The sequence below is a fragment of the Erinaceus europaeus genome, chromosome 13 (genome assembly GCF_950295315.1).
Source record: "Erinaceus europaeus chromosome 13, mEriEur2.1, whole genome shotgun sequence".
NCBI lineage: Eukaryota > Metazoa > Chordata > Mammalia > Eulipotyphla > Erinaceidae > Erinaceus > Erinaceus europaeus.
Window position 1 is genome coordinate 71,280,908 of NC_080174.1, and position 13,695 is coordinate 71,294,602.

A 13,695-nucleotide genomic window follows, 5' to 3' on the forward strand; every position below is an offset into this window, starting at 1 on the left:
GGCTCTGAGACCCCTAGTTCAATCCTCAGCACCACCATAAACCAGAGCTAAGCAGTGCTCTAGTCTCTCTGTCTTTCTTTTATTGAAGAGGAGGACGAGGAGGAGGAGGAAGAGGAAAAGAAAAAGAATGAATGACTGATAGCTCAAGAGGATAGTGTACCTGCTTTTCTATGTGTGCCACTCAGGCTGGAGTCTAGCCCTCCCTGCATTGGAGGAAGCTTGGGTACCGTGATATATATATATTTATATATATATCAGCCAAGAACCATAAAGCTTGGTCAACATGAGGTAAATAACAAAAGTCAAGGAATGATCACAAATAATACTTTTCCCTTAATCATGTTGTGGGTTGAATACATCAAAATAAGACTTACTGAGCAGAAGAGGGAGATAGAGAGTTGAGGAAAAGCTGGAAGATAAGTTACATTAATTTTATTTTATTTTTAATTTTTTACTATTTTTATTTATCTATTGAATAGAGACAGCAAGAAATCAAGAGAGAAGGGAATGATAGGGAGAGAGACAGAGACACCTGCAGCACTGCTTCACCACTTGTAAAGCATTCCCCCTGCTGGTGGGGACAGGGGCTGGAACCCATGTCCTTGTGCATTATAGCATGTATGCTCAACTAGGTGCACCACCACCTGGCTCCAGTTACATTAATTTTGAAAGGAGATTTAAGGTCATCAAAATGATTGCCAGCTTTTTAGTTCCTGTTCCTTTTTTTTTTTTTTTTTCCTCCAAGGTTATTCCTGGGCTCGGTGCTTGCACCACGAGTCCACCGCTCCTGGAGGCCATTTTTTTCCCCTTTTGTTGCCCTTGTTGTTGTAGCCTTGTTGTGGTTATTATTATTGCCATTGTTGATGTTGTTCATTGTTGGATAGGACAGAGAGAAATGGAGAGAGGAGGGGAAGACAGAGAGGGGGAGAGAAAGATACCTGGAGACCTGCTTCACCGCCTGTGAAGCGACGCCCCTGCAGGTGGGGAGCCGGGGGCTCGAACCGGGATCCTTACGCCTGTCCTTGTGCCGGTCCTTGCGCTTTGCGCCACATGCACTTAACCCACTGCGCCACCGCCCAGTCCCCCCTCCCCCCGCTTTCTTTAAACAGAACACTGCTAGCCTCTGACTTATGGTGGTACCTGGGATGGAACCTGGGACCTCAGGGCATGCAAGTCTTGTATAATCACTATAATATCTCCCCATCCCAGGCCTATTCTTATTATCTCTGCAGGATTACCCATTTGTCATTTTACAACTGTCACATTTGCTTTTATTTTATTTTTATTTTTGCCCCAGGGCTTCACAGAGTTGCACACCTGTGTGATTCCATCACTCCTGGTAGATTCTTTTTTCTCTTTTTCTTTTTCTCCAGTTAGAGGTTTAGAGAGAAAAGAGAGAAGAAAGAGACACCACAGCACTGCTTCACTGCCTAATGAAGCTTTCCCCTTGCGTGATGCTCCTATATGGTGACCAGGATCTCAAACTCAGGTCCCCACACAAGGCAAAGTGTGTGCCCTACTGGGTAAGCTATCTTCTAGCCCCTGTATTTGCTTTTTATACTTGTATGTTTTAAGAATAAAATAATACATAAATTAATCTCATATTTCTTACCTAATACTCCCATTTAATAAGCACGATGCAACTTGTAGACACTATTCAAACTATTGTAGAGATATTAAAGGTCAGAAATTTCAAGTTATTTGCCATAACACAGAGAAGATCAGTCAAAACCAGGCCTCTGTGATCTTAGAGTTCACACCCTATATCACCCGATATCTTGTAAGGAGGAATTCAAGAGCATTATAGTGCACGTATCCTGATGGAGACTTCGGTAAAAAATGTTAATTGATCACTAGCCATGCATTTAGACTCTTAACTCACTCAACAAAAATTTCCAGGATGCTCAGTAATGAGGAGGATTTAAGGGATACAAAATAGAAAAAAAATATGAGGTTTTGACAAAAACATATGACCAGTACGTTTCATAGACCAGTAACGTACTGGTCTATGAAACATATGATGAACTGTTCCTCAAGACCAAAAGACGGTAAATTTGAAACAGTATTATTTCTTCTTTGGAGGGTAATTTGGTAATATTTATTAATATTTAAAATGTGTTTAGGGTAATCTTTCTTCCTTTCTTTCCTACTTTCTTCCTTCCTTTCTTTTTTTCTGTTAAGGGAGAGAGAGAAAATAGAAACACTGGAATACAGCTCCTCCATTCATAGAGCTCCCCTTGATGTTGTTCATCGTGTTTCTGTGTGGTTCTGGGACCTGCTCTCTCAGATGAGCTAACTTCCAGTAGCCCCCTCCCCCCATTTCCATATATATATATGTGTATATATACACATACACATACATATATATATATATACATATATTATTTACTTTAACAAGAGATATAAAGGGAAAAAAAAGATAAACAGGGGCCAGGCGGTAGCTCATTGGCTTAAGCGCACATGGTGTGAAGCTCAAGGACCTGCGCAGGAATCCCAGTTCAAGCCCGCAGCCCACCACCTGCGGGGGTCGCCTCACAAGCAGTGAAGCAGGTCTGCAGGTCTGCAGGTGTCTATCTTTCTCTCCCCCTCTCTGTATTCCCCTCCTCTCTCTATTTCTCTCTGTCCTATCCAACAACAATGACAGAAACAACAACAACAATAATAACAACAAGGATGATAAACAGCAAGGGCGACAAAGGGGGGGGGGGAATGGCCGCCAGGAGCAGTGGATTCATAGTGTAGGCACTCCGAGTCTCAGCAATAACCATGGAGGCAAAAAAATAAATAAATAAATAAACAAAGACAAAGCAAAAGCACTGCTCAGCTCTACCTTACAGTGATGATGAGAATTAAACCTGGGACTGATAAGCCTCAGTCATGAAAAATCTCTTATATAACCATTATGCTGTCTCCCCAGCCCAGTTTCCATCTTCTTAAAAGTTGCATAGTGGGGGTCTGGCGGTAGCGCAGCGGGTTAAGCGCATGTGGTGCAAAGTGCAAGGACCAGAGTAAGGTTTCTGGTTCAAGCCCCCGGCTCCCCACCTGCAGGGGAGTCACTTCACAGGTGGTGAAGCAGGTCTGCAGGTGTCTGTCTTTCTCTCCCCCTCTCTATCTTCCCCTCCACTCTCTATTTCTCTCTGTCCTATCCAACAGCATCAATAACAACAATAATAATAACTACAACAATAAAAAACAAGGGCAAAACAAAAAGGGGGGACTAAATAAATAAATATTTTTAAAAAAGAAAAGAAAAAAGTTGCATAGTAGTTCATTATTAGTGATTAACATGGTTTACAAAATTATAGTTTTTTTAAATTTTTTATTATTATATTTATTTGATAGAGTCAGCCAGACATAGAGAGGGTAAGAGATAGAGAGGCAGCACTGCTTCACCACTTGTGAAGCTTCCCCCATGCAGATGGGGAGTGTGGGTTTGAACTGGGGTCCTTGCACAGTGTAATGTGTGCACTCAACCAGGCGCGCCACCACCCACCCCCTAGTTGTTTTGTTTTTGTTTTTGTTTTTTTCTTTTAATTGCCACCTGGGCAGTATGCCAGCATGATGAATCCACTGCTCTCAGTGACATTTTTTTTTCTTTCTCTCTACTTCATTTGAAAGTATAGAGAGAAATTAAGAGAGGAAAGATAGACACCTGCAGACCTGCTTCATCCCTCATGATATGTCCCCCCTGCAGGCATGTGCATTTAATTGGGTAGCGCCATGGCCCAGCCTCCAAAATTGTAAGATTTAAAAAGATTTACTTATTTTTTCTTATATTTGATAGGACAAAGAGGAATTGGGGGGAGGGAAGAGAAGGGGAGAAAGAAAGACATCTGCTTCACCACTCATGAAATGTACCCCCAGCAGGTGAGGAACCTGGGTCTTGAACCCCACCCAGTTCTTGTACACAATATGTGCACTCAACTAAGTGGGCCACCTCCCACTCCCCAAAATGATAAGATTTCAGAGATATAGTTTCACACCATATATGTGTTTATGCAATTCCCCACTCTCAACACTAAAGTTCCTGTGCCATGTCCCTCCTCACAAATCATTTTATTTTTTTACTTTTACCAGAGCACAGCTCAGCTCTGGTTTATGGTGGTGTTGGGATATGAACCAGGCACCTCAAGCCTCTTGCATGAAAGTCTGTTGTGATGTAAACCATTGTGCTATCTCCCAGACCTAGTAGTTCATTTCTAAATTGCACCATTTACTTTTTGCTGTTGAGCTATAGGAAGTCCACACATATTGGAGTGGGGAATAAAAAAGAAAAAAAAAAGGAATTCCACACATATCTGGGAGATTAATTCCCTGTGAAATATCAGGGTTGCAAACACTCCCTCCCATTTCATAGATTGTAACTGTTGTTTTCTTTGCTGTGCAAAAATTCTTTAGTTTGATGTAGCCCTACATGTTTACTTTTGTTTTTGTTGCCTGTGCTTTTGATGTCACTGAACATGCTTATATTTTCAAACCAGACATTTAACTTGAAAGAATGTAACCTACAGAAATTCTTACATAAATATTTGCTGCTGTTATGATAGAAGCAAGTATCCAATAATGGATAAAAAACAGCCACCATAATGAAGATATTAAAAAGAATGGGGGGGTAGATAGTATAATGGTTTTTCAAAGAGACTCTCATGCTTGAGTCTCTGAAGTCCCAGGTTCAGTCCCCTGAACCATCATAAACCAGAGCTGATTAGTGCTCTGATAAAAAAATAAAAAGAGGAGTTGGGCGGTAGCGCAGCAGATTAAGCACACATGGCGCAAAGCGCAAGGGCTGGCATAAGGATCCGGGTTCGATCCCCTGGCTCCCCACCTGCAGGGGAATCGCTTCACAGGCAGTGAAGCAGGTCTGCAGGTGTCTGTCTTTCTCTCCCCCTCTTTCTTCCCCTCCTCTCTCCATTCTCTCTGTCCTGTCCAACAATGACGACATCAATAACAACAACAATAATTACAACAATAAACAAGAGCAACAAAAGGGAATAAATAAATAAAAATACTGAGACTTTCCTCAAAAAAAATAAAAAAGATCCGCACCTGCAGGAGAATCACTTCACAAGTGGTGAAGCAGGTCTGCAGGTGTCTATCTTTCTCTCCTCCTCTCTGCCTTCCCCTCCACTCTCCATTTCTCTCTATCCTATCCAACAACGACGACATCAATAACAACAACAATTATAATTACAACAGTAAAACAACAACAAGAAAAGAAATAAAATAAAAAAGAATAGGATGAGGTCTGTTTACATGGTGAAAGATTTTTCAAAGGCATTAAGTGTGTGTGTGTGTGTGTGTGTGTTGGGAGGAATTGTTTAAAAATGACTGATATTCACAGACCACATAATCAGAAAATATGAATACACTGAAGAGTTAATAGTTGCTAACTATGGGCTGGGAAGGAGAGAATTGAGTACAAAGATCTTCCATTGCCTGTATTTCATTTTGATTTCTTTGATAACTGTATATTACTTTGTAAGCAGAAAAAAAAACCTTACTTTTTAATGACATAACATCTTCACTAAACATGTTCACTGTTTTAAGGGAAAGGTCATTTTAGGGTAAGCATTCATCTATCCATTTCATAAAGGAGTTTCAGAAAAAACTGTTCAAGGTCAGAGAATACAGACCTTCTGCCAAAGGACATGCTTCAGCAGATCCGTGCTGCTAAGCGAGCCAGCACCAATCCCGTTTCTGTGAGGTCATTTTGAAGACCTGGGATTGGTGCTCGTGCCTACACTGCCCCAGCCTGCCTAGGCTACTAGTATAGCTGGTGGATAAAACCTGCCACTTACCTGCAGCTACACTGGTTGTCTGAAGACCTTTAGCATTGGGGACCTTTTAGCCAGAGACTCACCCTGCCCTTTCAGCCTGTCAATCTCCCAAGCCCATGGCTGCAAAACCTACAAGCCCTCTCTCCCTCCCACTAATGACAGGGAAAGGTCACAACAGGTGTCAGATCTGCTTAGACTGTCATGAGCAGCAGTTGTACATAGTCCCCACATGACCTGCTTTAGCCACTAGAGCAATCCAATCAGGAGCAGACTTCAAAGTATTTTATTTCCTGCCAGTATTTGAAGTGCCTGGCCCTTGCTGAAGTTTGAGAGGTCACTGCTTGGGACTGGGTGGTGGCACACCTGCTTAAGCACACATGTTACAACGCTCAAGGACCCAGGTCCCCACCTGCAGGGGAAAGTTTTGCAAGTGGTAAAGCAGTGCTTCAGCTGTCTTTCTGTCTATCTCCCTCTTCCCCCTCAATTTCAGGCTGTCTCTACCTAATAAATAAATAAAGACAATAAAAAATTAAAAAGAGAGGTCTCTGCTTTAACAGAAAAGAAAATTGTCGGAAATGAATGTTGTCTTGTCCCAACTCCAGATCTACTGAATTAGAAATTCTGGTGCTCTTGTCCCCACCTGCAGGGGGAAAGCTTTACGAGTGATAAAGCAGGGCTGTAGGTGTCTGTCTCTCTCCCTCTTGATTTCTGGTTGTCTCTATCCAATAAATAAAGATAATACAAAAAGAATAAAAAAAGAAAGAAATTCTGGTGCCTAGCTGCCTATATTTTCATGAACTCTAAGTGGTTTTGATAGATGCCAACATTTGAGAAACACTGGTATATAATGGGTAAAAGCCACTGGGTTAATCCAACAACAATAACAACAACCAGAAGAAAAAAAAAAGGTAAAAATGGCCACCAGGAACAGTTAGCAGTGTTATTTGTAGTGCTGGCACTGAGCCCCAGTGATAACCCTGGAGGCAAAAAAAAAAAAATTGGGTTTAGAACAAACTATTCTAGCTTCTTCTAAAAGTATCTCTGTGGGAGTGTGGGGACACAGAACTTTGGCGGTGGGTGTGAAGTAGAAGTGTACGTTGTAATCTTAAAATATTGTAACCTGCTATTAGTAAAAAATAAAAAGTGAAAAAATAAAAATAAATATGTAAAAAGTACCTCTGTGTTCTGCCCATCCTAATGCTGCTGAGGAAAAACTAGTGCTTACTATAATACCACAGCAAGAGAAAAATCCCAAGAAGACTTTAATACTGAGAACAGGAATGGAGAACTAACTCACTGGGCAGGAGACAAATCTTGTCATGCATGCAACCTAGGTTCGGGCCCTGGCATCGCATGGGAGGTGCTATGATGTCTCTTTCTATGTATATATGCATATACCTGCATGAAAAAGCAGCATGAGGGGCCTGGGCAGTGGGTAGGGGGCATGTTACATACAGTACAGTCTAGGACCTGAGTTGAGCCTCGGGACTCTGCCTGCAGGGGAAAACTTTACAAGAGGTGATGCAATGTTGTAGGTCTCTCCCTTTTTCCCCCACTCATTTTCTCTCCACCTCTATCCAAAATAAATAGAAATTTTTTTAATATTTATTTATTCCCTTTTGTTGCCCTTGTTGTTTCTATTGTTGTCGTCGTTGCTGGATAGGACAGAGAGAAATGGAGAAATGGAGGGTAAGACCGAGAGGGGAAGAGAAAGACATTTGCAGACCTGCTTCACTGCTTTTGAAGCAACTCCCCGGGTGGGGAGCAGGGGGCTCCAACCCGGATCCTTAAGCGGGGTCCTTGTGCTTTGCGCCACCTGCGCTTAACCCGCTACGCTACCGCCCGACTCCCAATAAAATATTTTTTAAAAAGAAAGGGCAGGGAGTCGGGCGGTAGCGCAGCGGGTTAAGCGCAGGTGGCGCAAAGCACAAGGACCGGCATAAGGATCCAGGTTCGAACCCCGGCTCCCCACCTGCAGGGGAGTCGTTTCACAGGCGGTGAAGCAGGTCTGCAGGTGTCTATCTTTCTCTCCTCCTCTCTGTCTTCCCCTCCTCTCTCCATTTCTCTCTGTCCTATCCAACAACGACGACAACAACAATAATAACTACAACAATAAAACAACAAGGGCAACAAAAGGGAATAAATAAATAAAATAAAATATTTTTTAAAAAAAGCAGACTAGAGAAGTGAAGTCATGCACGAATGAGGCCCAAGCTCAATACATAAATAAATGAATAAATAAATAAATAAGTAAATAAATAAATAATGCTGAGAACGTTGCTCATACTAAGTTGAAGGTGGTGGATCAGAAAGGTTCTGTGGTGCAGTTTAAGATTAGAAGCACACATCGCTTAGTGAACTAATAAAGCATATTGTGAATAACAGGATTTGTCATTGAGGTAAATCAGAATCCAATTGCAGGGTAGTCAATTAATGAGACATGCCCACATTGTTAGAAATGAAGGCTGAAAATACCATTAATGCCTCCAAGAAGTAGCAGCAGCAGAAGGAAATGTCTACCAGTTTACTCCAGAGCTCTGTTTCTCCTGTCCAAAACGACGCTGCTAACAATAAAATCACAATTTGGCTCTACTGCATCCTAATTATAATAATGTAGTTTTACTTATTCTTTCATTGCCTCTTTCACATTTCTTAACTGCCCATAAAGTTACTTGTGTATATATGTTAGAAGGTTGCTCCCCCCCCCCAAATGGATATCAAATGGAGATGGGGTGGGGAAAACATGGCTCCCATTCTCTGTCAGTGACATATTCATTCAGTTGTCTTATCTTTATATTTTGGCAATTTATTTTGCTCTTGATATTTAACAAAGAAGGAAACAACATAAAATCCTAGCACAGGCCCGGGTGGTAGCGCAGCGGGTTAAGCACAAGGACCTGTGCAAAGAACCCAGTTCCGGCTCCCCACCTGCAGGGGAGTCGCTCCACAGCGGTGTAGCAAGTCAGCAGGTGTCTATCTTTCTCTCCCACTCTCTGACTTCTCCTCTCTCCATTTCTCTCTGTCCTATCCAACAACAATGACAGCAATAATTATAACAACAACCATAAACAACAAGGATAGCAAAAGGAAAAAAATTGCCTCCAGGAGCAGTAGATTTGTAGTGCAGGCACTGAGCCCCAGCTGTAACCCTGGAAGCACACACAAACACACACAAAAAAATCCTAGCATACTTTGATAGAATAATTTTATTATTATATTTTTAATATGTATTTATTGCCGGGGGCCAGCCCCAGCAGGTTATTAGGGTTAGCCTGAAGGAGGAGGGGCATCAGCAAAGAATGAGGAATGAGAGACGAGTGAGTTGATGCTGAATCAAGCTCAAGCAGACATCTCTGTCTTACTTAAGCAGAACTTTATTTGTATAGTCTCATAAGGCTTAGATCATTCAAGCAAAAATCACCAAGGTATAGATTATTAAAACAAAAATCACCAAGGCTTTGATTATTGAAACAAAAATCACCAAATAAGAACAGCACAGGTAGGGAACACCTCCTACTTTGTGGAACATTTACATTCCAGGGGCACTTTCCGCCCTAGAGATCACATCACTGTTTCTGTGTCTTGTTTTTCCTGTACCTGTGTGCTAGGCAAATGTCCTATTGATTAAGATTAATATTCTACCTTTTATGCCATTCTCTTGGCCCTATGTATCAGAAGACAATGGTTTATAGAAAGTTCAAGCTTGTTATGTTTTTAGGGGCCTTAAAAAATTGAGCAGCTCATTTTTCACAAAATTTGTTCCATTGTTTGATCAAGGAGTTTTGTTTTGTTTTGTTCCAAGTTAAACTCTCTAGCTAGAATCCATCTTCTGTGTATGCTCACTGTGTGACCTAGGTTCTTGTGCACTATTCCTGCATAAGGAAGTGGGAGCATAGTGGTGGATGTAGATTAAAAGGCCCATTGTGTCTAGGCAGGTACCATAACTGTCCATTGATTTTTTTATGTTATATAAGGTGGCCCCTCCACTGTGGGAAGCACCAACCTTTGTCTATATTTTAGAGGGAATACTAAAGGAAGTGGTGTAGATAAAGGGAAAAACATTTTTTCCTATTGGGGCCTCCTGAAAAATTCTGCATTACTGCTATTGCTTGTTCTATTATGATCAGTCTTACAGAGTGCAGTGCAGGTTTTGTCGTTGTTTTTGTCATTTGGTCAGGCTCTGAGCCTGGCCATAGGTAAATATTATCAAGACCACACAGAGCTTAATCCCAAGCCCTATACATGGCAAAAGGTGAGATGGTTTCAGTTTGGCCTGGAGAGTCCAGCCGTACTGAACTTCCTGCGAAACTGGTACCCTGTCAAGCAGCTCGCATGGCAGCACCTGCGCCAATTTATTCCCTTTTGTTGCCCTTGTTGTTTTATTGTTGTTGTTATTGATGTCATTGTTGGGTAGGACAGAGAGAAATGGAGAGAGGAGGGGAAGACAGAGAGAGAAAGAGAAAGATAGACACCTGCAGACCCGCTTCACCGCCTGTGAAGCGACTCCCCTGCAGGTGGGGAGCCGGGGGCTTGAACCGGGATCCTTATGCCAGTCCTTGCGTTTAGCGCCACCTGCGCTTAACCCGCTGCGCTACCACCCGACTCCCTCTATATTTTTTAAAGAATTTATTTATTCATGAGAAGGATAGGAGGGGAGAGAGAGAGAGAGAGAGAGAGAGAGGGAGAGAACCAGACATCACTCTGGTACATGTGCTGCAGGAAATTAAACTCGGGACCTCATGCTTGAGAATCCAATGCTTTATCCAGTGTGCGACCTCCTGGACCACATTCTATGAAAATTTTTTATTAAGATAATATGATAGGGAGTCGGCCAGTAGCGCAACGGGTTAAGCGCTGGTGGCGCAAAGCACAAGGACCGGCGTAAGGATCCCTGTTCAAGTCCTCAGCTCCCCACCTGCCTGGGAGTCGCTTCAAAAGCAGTGAAGCAGGTCTGCAGGTGTCTGTCTTTCTCTCCCCGTCTCTGTCTTCCCCTCCTCTCTCCATTTCTCTCTGTCCTATCCAACAACGACGACATCAATGACAACAATAATAACTACAACAGTAAGACAAGGGCAACAAAAGGAAATAAATAAAAGATAATATGATAATAGAACCCAAGAAGTGGCAAAACGGATAAAGTGTTAGGCTCTGAAGCATGAGGTCCTTAGTTTGATCCCCTGCATTGCATGTGCCAGTCATACTCTGGTTCTCTCTCCATCTCTCCTCTTTCTCTTATTAGTAAGTAAATGAAAGAAAAAAAATTGGATTGGAGAGATAGTATAATATGTATACCAAAGGACTTTCATGCCTGAGGTTCCAAAGTCCTATGTTCAGTCCCCTGCTCCACCATGAGCCAGAGCTGAGCAGTGCTCAGGACCTTGTGCTGTATTAATTCCCAGGCTGCAGACAAATTAATTTTAGTACCTTAGTTTTAAAAATGCTTTACACAACTAAGAATGTGTTGTGTACTTATCTTTCAGAAAGAATTGTTGAGCAAAGTAAAGGACATAACGTAGGGATATCTTGTTATAACTCTTAAAGCACTGTAGTCATTAAGCAAGATAATGCACTTCTCATCAGAAAATCTACAATTTAGAGAATTTACAGGTAGAAAATGAGTCTAAATCCTTGCTACTAAAAGTGTGGCCTTTAGCAACATTGTCATTTGAGATCTTGGTAGAAATGCAAACTCTTGAGTCCCACCCAAACTTATCAAACCAAAATGTACACTTTGCCTATTTTAACTTTTTGGTGTGCATGTATGTTCCTCAAGATTCATTCATTTGCTTATTATTTCATGAGGTAGGGAGTGAGAGAGAGGGAGGGAGGAAGTATTCTGGTTCTTTCTTTCTCATGAAATTAATTTTTAAAAAAACTCACAAGGTTTTTAAATTGAGACCCCAAAAATCTGTCCCCAACCCCCCATTGTTAGGAAGAGTTGATACCTTTCAGTTCTCAGAACATACATCAATGGGTAAATTAATTTGGTCTTCTAAATGTAACCAAGTGTTGACTGTCAGGAAAAAGAATAGTTGGGCAAGGAAAAGAGGTCTAACAAATGTCACATAGCGTTAAAGAAAACAAACTCCTTACTTGTGTCCAAAAGTCCTGCTAAATCTGCCCCAGCTTGCCTTTCCAGTTTTGCCTCTTCTCCTCCTCTGTGTTCAACTCGTGACCCTAAACACATCATCCAGGTTACCTGACTTCATGTCTTCACACATGTAGTACTAATACTTACATCACTCTTTCCACGACGTCTTCATTTAGGCAATTCTTAATTTTCTCATGCATGGTATTCCCATGTGTTGACCATAGACTGAAACCTGGATCCCCACACATGGTAAAATGAGCTCTACCAGCCTCCTCTGTATATAAACAAGCAGCCCTAAGTGGTGAAATCACACATATGAGAGACCTTGGTCAAGGCAAAGATGATGATGACCACAAGACAACAATAACAATGTATCTTGAGCACTTTAAAGAAAAAAAATCCAGACTTCCAGTTTTTCCCATTCACCCACAAGAGTTAAAGGAGATATTCACAAGAACCTGTGAATCATCATAAAAGGAAGAAGGTGACAACTTGGAGGTGCTTACAGGAAGCAGCCACCTGAGATGCCAGTGAGAGTGGACAGAGCTGTCACTTCACATTTTCTCACTACTCTTTAAATATAATGACTAGCTAAAAGCTAAAAGCACTTCCTCCTGTCAAGTTTCACCTTTCCTTTTTTTTTTTTTTTTTTTTTACCAGAGCACTACTCAGCTCTGGCTTATGGTGGTGCAGGGAATTGAACCTTCCACCTTAGAGCCTCAGGCATTAGAGTCCTTTTGCATAAACATTATGGTATCTCCCCTGCCCTCAAGTTTCACATTTCTCACTATGTGTGCTTAACCAGGTACGCTCTCACCCAGCCCCCTAGTTTCACATTTCAAAGAAGGCCTCTGACCATTCTCACCAACCTAATTGATAATTTACTAGAGACAAAGAAAATCCTACTTTCCCACTTTAGGAAACAAATGCTTAATTATTCCTCCTGCTGGTTAATATTCATAAGCAACCACTCATCCCAGACAGGACCCATATTCTGACTGTGGAATGTATCTTTTTTTTTCCCTGTTGAAAAAAATTATTTTTATTTTATTTATTTTTCTCTTTTGTTGCCCTTGTTTTTTATTGTAGTTATTACTGTTGTTGTTATTGATGTCATTGTTGTTAGGACAGAGAGAAATGGAGAGAGGAGGGGTAGGCAGAGAAGGGGAGAGAAAGATAGACACCTGCAGACCTGCTTCTCCGCCTGAAGCGACTCCCCTGCAGGTGGGGAGCCGGGGGCTCGAACCCGGATCCTTACTCCTGTCCCTGCGCTTTGCGCCACCTGCACTTAACTTGCTGCCCTACCGCAAAAAAATTCTAATCCTTTGCTAATCTTCTGGAATGCTAATGGATTTCGTATCAAGCTAGGCAGCAACAGAATCTCAGCAGCAGAGTGCATACTTCATATGTGTGAGCTGGGTTCTATCCAAATGAAAAAGGAAAAGGAAAAAGAAAGGAACCCAGCACCTGCGGTTGATAAGATGATACAAAATGAATCAATACTGCGGTAGTGTAGCGGGTTAAGCGCAAAGCACAAGGACTGGAGTAAGGATCCGGTTAGAGCCCCCGGATCCCCACCTGAGGGGGCGAGGGGTCGTTTCACAGGCGGTGAAGCAGGTCTGCAGGTGTCTGTCTTTCTCTCCCCCTCTCTGACCTCCCCTCTGTTCTCCATTTCTCTCTGTCCTATCCAACAACGACGACATCAATAACAACTACAAAAACAAAAGGACAACAAAAAAGGGGAAAATAAATAAATATGTTTAAAAATTTTAAATGAATTAATACTAAGATGAAAACCTGGCATAGTCCATCTGATAGCGTGCATGT

At 41.9% G+C, this 13,695-nt stretch overlaps 1 protein-coding gene across 1 annotated transcript in view; it reads left to right on the top strand.

The window, feature by feature from the left end:
• The window catches only part of SCP2 (sterol carrier protein 2), a 342,267-nt gene that overhangs the window by 48,051 nt on the left and 280,521 nt on the right, over nucleotides 1–13,695 (top strand). The gene's annotated exons all lie outside the window — the stretch shown is intronic.